Below are 6,986 nucleotides of genomic sequence, written 5' to 3'. Positions count from 1 at the left end.
CTAGCGTTTGCAAACGGGAGTTTCGGAGGGAGTTGGGAAGAGGAGGGAGGGGAGGGCAACGTTATTTGCACCGGCGCTCGCACGCCCAGCGGGTGATGAAATGAAACTCGCCCAACTGGGCCCGGCCCAGCCTGACGCGCCCCAGGCGCCTAGGGAGGCGCGAAGCCGCCGGGTTGGAACCCGCGTTCCGGCCCTCACTTGTTGAACCGGGCCTGCGCCCAAGCGGCCCGGGATCCCAAAGGCCCGACTGAGCAATTCGTGGTTCAATCCAGAGGTATTTGCTGGGTGCAGGCTTCGTGCGGAAAGGCACGCCGGGCCGCAGGAGCGGGGAGGCGGGACGCACATGCGAATGTACAGCCAGCGCCCATTGGGTCCCCAGGACCCCAGCTAGAGTCTTCTGCCCCTTCTGCCCGGAGAAGGCTTGGGAGTAAGCATTTAGACTGCGCTGTACCACCGACATGGTACAAAACCCCAGCACCTTGGTCACTGGACTTACAACATCGTCCAACTCTCCTGTCTCCTGTCTCAAAGACGGGATGTCAGGTTCCATGAGGCTGGAGGAGAGCTGAGGGCGAGGAACCCAGACGTGCTCAGGCCCAGCCTTTTCTTTCTGCAGTCACCGTCCACGAGGGGCAAAGGTTCAACCTGGGACCTCTGCCTCCACCCTACTCCACTGGCCACATTCTGCTGATCGCTAGGCTCAATTGGAGGGATACCCCACATCCACCACCCTGCCCAGGAGTGCTTGGTGGCCTCTGTGACTGGGTTTCTTTTACTAGCTGACCCACTGAGTGCAGGGATAGGAGCCCCTCCTAACGTTTTAGAGTCCCTACAGCACCTACACCTTTCTCACATAGTATTAAGCTTTTGCTGGAAAAGGTTGTAGGGAAATGAGCAATACAGGAGTCAGAAGAGAAGTGGCTGAAGCTCTCAGGCATCTAGTTGAAGGTGACATATTTTCAAGAGTGAGAGGCTGTTTTTCAGAGACCAGTTACATCCCCCCACCCTGTAGAGTCAGTCCTCTATGTAGGTGAGGGGAGACCTTGCAGGCAGCCAAGCCTCCTCCTACCTGACTCCCAGAGTCTGAGTTTGGCAAAGGGGCTTTCCTCAGGTGTCCCTCCAGGGTTACTGAGAGGAAGACATGAGCTCTTGCCAGGGGCTGTTAATGTCTGCCCCTTTCCTTCCTCTTCCAGGGCTCTGTCTTCAGGAAGCCTACACTTCCCTTGTCACCCTCCCCTCTGATCCTGGACCCATTCCTCCAACTGACATTAAGTGAGCAACCACTGGGCACTGACATTTGACAGTAAATCCTGGAGAAACATTGATAAGCATTGATAAATAATCTAGGAGAGAGGTGAAATGACCTTCCCCATTCCACAAGTTTTTCTTGAGCACTTCTGTTGTGTTAGTCCCTGATGGGTTGGTAGGTAGTGGGTGCTCAGTAGCATCTATGAGGTCAACACAGATGACCCCCCAACATAAATGCAGGCTTTCTCATCAGGGGAGAAACTGAAACACACAGGAGGCCAGGTGGGGAGGTCAAATGGGTGGGGCCAGCCAGTCCCACATCTCCACTGGTGCCAAGAGAGCTACAGTGGACAGAGTGAGGTCCCAGGAGGAAGAGTGCTTTATCCATGCTGGCCCCTGCTATAGTTATAGCATCCACTATGGAGCCTGGAATGAAGACAGTTATCAATTAATACTTGTGGGATGAATGAATATCCTATTTTTTCTTGACTTGTGTGACCCATTTGCCTTACATGTGCCAACTTTTGGTAGGGACAGACAGAGCTGATTTCCTAAGTATGAGGAAAAGAGTCTTGCTAAACTGTGATAGAAGGTCCTGGAGAGGGCTGGAGATGTGGCTCAAGCGGTAGTGCGCTCGCCTGGCATGCATGCGGCCCGGGTTCGATCCTCAGCACCACATACAAACAAAGATGTTGTGTCCGCCAAATACTAAAAAATAAATATTAAAAAATTCTCTCTCTCTCTTTAAAAAAAAAAAAATCTTCAGAAGGTCCTGGAGAGTGGTGGGGACTGTGGAGAACGTGCCTTTTATCTAACAGGCAGTCACAGCATGTCATTTGGGTACTGGAACACAGCATGGCCACACCTTCCCATTTTCCAAACAAGTCAGAAATTCAGATTTGTGCGTGAAGCCTACTGATTTTTAAATGTTACCTCATGTTTTTTTTTAAAAACATGGACTGGGTCAAACAAGACACTTCTGTGGGTTATATTTGACCCACAGGCTGCCAGTGTGTGGGCTGTGGTTCAAGGGCAGCTCCAGAGCCAGCAAAGTATGTGAAATTGGGTAAAACAGAGCTAAACTGTGAAGTGTGTGAGGATGGCCACCTCCTGCTGTCACTACTGTTCACCCAGCACTCAGCACGGAGTCAGCTAGCTATCATTCATCAGTGCCTTAATTGCATTGACAGATATGTCTTTCTTTCTTTTTTTTTTTTTTCTTATGGTGCTGTAGATTGAACCCAGGGGCACTCTACCACTGAGCCATATCCCCAGACACCTTTTAAATTTTTAGAGAAGATCTTGCTAAGTTGCCCAGGCTGGCCTTGAACTTGCAATTCCCTGCCTCAGCCTTCCGAGTTGCTGGGGTTACAAGTGTGCCCCACAAAGCCCAGCAATTTTTTTTAAAAAAATTAGTTACAGATGGACACAATACCTTCATTTTTAAAATTTTATTTATGTGGTGCTGGGGATCAAACCCATGCCCCACACATGTGAGGCAAGAGCTCTACCACTGAGCCATAACCCCAGCCCAAGCCCAGAATTTTTTGAGTGCCCACTATGTGGTAGACCCCGGGATTCTTCAATACAGGATAAACAAAGAGATAAGAAAACAGTGCAAACCAGAACCTTTAGGGTAGCTGGGCATCGTGGTGCATGCCTGTAATCCCAGCCACTTGGGAGGCTGAGGCAGGAGGATTGTAAGTTCAAAGCCAGCCTCAGCAACTAGGGAGGCTCTAAACAACTTAGTGAGACTCTGCCTCAAAATAAAAAATAAAAAGGGCTGGGAATGTTGCTCAGTGATTAAGGACTCCTGGGTTCAATGCCCGATACCAAAAATAAAAACAGAACCTTTAGGGTGATGTGGTGCTGGCAGATGGGGGTGCTGAGATCTGAATGAGAGGCGGGGGTCAGCTATGCAGAGTGGGGAAGAGCAATGATCAGAGAAAGGAACAGCTGGTGCCGAGGCCTTAGCAAGAAGGAGCCTTTTCCGAGGCTCGAGGCACATAACAGTTGTAGTGGCTGGATGGTGAGGGGAAGGGATGGTGTGGGAACTCAGACTGCAGACAGGTGAGTCATGCCATGTGAGGTTCATTGGGGTGGGAAGCTGTGGTCTCCCAGAGCCATCAGACCTGCTAGGGGCAGAATGGACTGTATCAGTGGGGAGGGTGGTGATAAGGAGACCAGAGTAGGAGCTACTGCAATAGTCCAAGCAGGAAATGACGGGTCCCATTCAAGGCATGAGGACCCATTCCAGCTGGATCCTGAGAGACCATCTCTTGTTGCTACAGTGGATGGGTGTGAAGGAAAGACTGGCCACAGGAGGCAAGTAAGAACCATGATCCTCAAAGTGCCATCAGAATTTAGTGCTCAGGTCCCATCCCAAGGAACACAGGGAGAGCTAGGGTGGAAGCTGGGTGGTGGGAAGAGAGCGTTTGAAACCACTGTGTTCCTGGCTTCCTGTTTTCAGGGAAGGTCTCTGGAGGAACCAGGATGGGATGCAGAGGGGAGGGGCTGAGGATCCTGGAGGCTAAGGCAGAAAGGCACATGGGAGAGATGTCCTAGTGTCCGGGGACGTGGGCCAAGCTCCTACCCTCTCAGGACCTGTTTCTCTACGTGTAAAGTGAGGCTCTGGGTTCTAGTTCTGCCCTCAGCCATCAGGGGATGCTTTGGGTTTGCCTTTGCTCAGATGCCCTTGCAAACAGCTGTAAAGCAGCTAGGGGCCTCTAGAACAGGTTGGTTAGGTCCATCAGCTGCCTTTCCTCTGTTTGGCTGTAGGCAAAGCCCCTGACACACTGTGAAGTGCCATGGGTGACACTGAGTCTCCATCACTTGATGAGTTCCTGGCTGGGGGCCTGCTAGAGGGGGTGCTGCCATGTGGCAGAAGGCTGGGGAGGGCGGCTTTGGGGCCATCCAGACACCTGTGAGGGCAGGATGGGCAGAGGAGGCCGTTTGGGGCCATCCAGACACCTGTGACCTCCTCCCCCAACACCCACCCACTGGCAAGTCCCATCAGTTTCCAAATCCATGTCCACCCTGGAGCTCCTCACTAGGACCCTGAATCCGTCTCATGAGCAGCCCCCAGTTCCCTGTCCATGCTCTGAAAACCCAAGTCCTACCATACCTCCCCTCGCCCCAGATAGCATCCTGGTGAGGCCTGGTGTGCCCTGGCCCTGCTGACCTCTGGCTCTGTCCTGCCGCTTCCCTGGGTGCCTACCATATCTCCCTCCTCGGTCCCCTGAACAGGCTGCAGCCTCTTCTAAGCTGAGCCTCTCCTGTGGCTCCTCCTGTCCGAGGCACTTACCCACGTGATGACTGGCCTGATACCTTTCCTCACTTCCCATTACTGATACCTTTCCTCACTTCCTGTTACCTGATTTTGCTTTCTTTGCAGCACCTTTCATGGCGATATTTGGGTTTGTCTTTTTTATTTGTTGTCTGTTTCTTCCAGTCTTCTGTTTGTGAGGGACCCTCTTGGTAACATTTTTAAAGTTTTATACAATTCACACACCACAAAATGCACTCTCTGTCTCTTTTTTGTAAAATATTCATAATATAAAATTTACCATCTTTTCTTTTTTTATTTTGCAACATGGGGATTGAACCCAGGGGCGCTTAACCACTGAGCCACATCCCCAAGCCCTACTTTATATTTTTTATTTAAAGACGGGGTCTCACTAAGTTGCTTAGGGCCTTGCTAAGTTGCTGAGGCTGGCTTTGAATTTGCAATCCTCCAGCCTCAGCCTCTCAAGCCACTGGGATTACAGGCATGTGCCACCACACCCAGCAGAAATCACCCCCTTATAATGTGTACAGTTCAGTAGTTGTCAGTCACCTCAGAGTTATACCAAGTCTAGAAAACCTGTGATCCTGGTAGTCACCCTCCATTCCCCAGCACCCTGCCCCTGGCACCCACTACTCTTTGTTTCTGGATGGGCCAATGCACTCCTTTGTTTGAGGCTTCCCTGGCTTCCCTGCATCCAGTGCTGTGGGGATGGGCTGGTTGTATCCCCGTTTTACAGATGAGAAAATGAGATTCAGGACCCCTCAGGAAAACTGGCTTTCCTTTTTCCAAGCCTTATGCCTAGGGTCTCCCCAGAACTTGGCAGCATGGAGGAGGATGGAAACTCAGCAGGAAGAGAGGGAATACGGGAGGGCATTGAGTGGGGAACTCCTTGCTCAGCCATCTGACTGTGGCCCCACCTAGGTCCTTGTAGCAGGAATGCCACTCTCCTAGGCAGGCCTGATGATGAGGCTGAGCTCAACTCTATGCCTGGCCTATGTCAGGGATAGAGCCATCACCACTCTCCTATATGGGAACAACTACCAGGCAGGCAGGTGGAAGCAGCGAGAGAGAGAGTGCATTTTGTGGTGTGTAAATCGTATAAAGCTTTAAAAATGTTACCAAGAGGGTACCTCACAAACAGAAGACTGGAAGAAACAGACAACAAATAAAAAGACAACCCCAAATATTGCCATGAAAGGTCTGCAAAGAAAGCAGAAACCCAGGGAACTGGACACCCAAGAGGATTGAGGGTAGCTGGTATGTCGGGGGCAAGTCAGACGCAGAGAGGGGCTGTTTGCTGAAGTCCGGATCTACCTGTGAGGGCTCTGGGTCTTCCTACAAATGACTGTACCTCTCTGGACTCCAGACTCTCATCTGTGAGGTACCCATCCTTGATTGCTCAGGCAACCTCAGGGTTGTCCTGAGCCTCAGTGAGTCCATGTGGCACATCTATCTCAGTCCTAGAAACCAGACTTGGGGCCCCCTCTTTCCAGATCCCAGCCCCCAGGGGGCCAAGGCACAGGTAGGCTGGAGTTTGGCAGAGGCATGCTGTTGAGAGGATGGGACCAGAAGGAGCCTTGTCTTTCACAGAGGTGAGGACCCAGGACTTGCAGTTATCAATGCCCTCTGGACCTCAGACAGGAAAACCAGAGAGGCTCCTACTCCAAGCTGCCTTCCCTACCCAGGGGTGCTCTCATCCTGGCCTCTTTGATCTTAGGTTTAATTAGCCAGGTGCCCCACCCCACATCCCCTTGGGCGGGAGTCATCACTCCCATTTTATAGATGGGGAAACTGAGGCACCTAGAGGGAAATGGATTGCTGCTGTCGCCTGTGAGTCAGCTGTCAGTCCAGCCCAGAGGAGCCAGGACCAGGCCTTCTGGCTGGACCTGTCTCTCTCCTCGTCCCCCCCCCACCACCACCCGGGTGCCAGACAGCCTCCTTTCCAGCTCTCTACCTCACCACTCTCATTTGGAGCGGCGGCAGGATGGGGCGGGGAGAGGCTCGGGCAGCCTGGAGGAAGAGGAGAGGCGAGTTGGCATGGGGACTCCTGCGTTTCATCTTCAAAGCTGCTCATTAGAGCCAGAGGCCTTAGTCAGGCGGTGGGCGGCGGGGTTTGGACGCCCTTAGTTCTGTGCCCTGGAAACCAGCGGTCAGTGGAGCAGCCGCAGCCTGGGCCTCTGGCCTAGGAGGCGCTGCTTGGAGAATTCCAAGTCCACCCGCCAGGTGCCCCCAAATAGCTGCGGGCCGGCCCTCTTGGGCGTTAGGAATGTGGTTCTGGACTGTCCTGGGCCGTGGTTTCTCCGTCCGTGCTCCGCGAACCCCGTGACCCGCCAGACCCTGCCAACCCGCTCGTCCCGAGTCTGGGTCCCGTTGTTTCCCGGCTTCACTTGGGCATGTGGGTCCTACCGCGCTCGCTGGACCCGGCCAGCCGCCCCGACCCCGCCGGCCCTCT

General features: G+C 52.9%; 1 protein-coding gene across 1 annotated transcript in view; it reads left to right on the top strand.

The window, feature by feature from the left end:
- Positions 1 to 6,606: 6,606 nt before the first annotated feature.
- Ap5b1 (adaptor related protein complex 5 subunit beta 1) overlaps positions 6,607 to 6,986 on the top strand; it is a 10,143-nt gene continuing 9,763 nt past the window's right edge. Inside the window, exon 1 of the mRNA XM_015503117.2 lies at positions 6,607 to 6,633. The gene's annotated coding sequence lies outside the window, so the exon portion shown is untranslated. The remainder of the gene's footprint in view (positions 6,634 to 6,986) is intronic.

Source organism: Marmota marmota, unplaced genomic scaffold, assembly GCF_001458135.2.
Source record: "Marmota marmota marmota unplaced genomic scaffold, marMar, whole genome shotgun sequence".
Taxonomy (NCBI): Eukaryota; Metazoa; Chordata; class Mammalia; order Rodentia; family Sciuridae; genus Marmota; species Marmota marmota.
The sequence above is the reverse complement of the archived record's forward strand: the minus strand, read 5'-3'. Positions and strand labels throughout refer to the sequence as shown.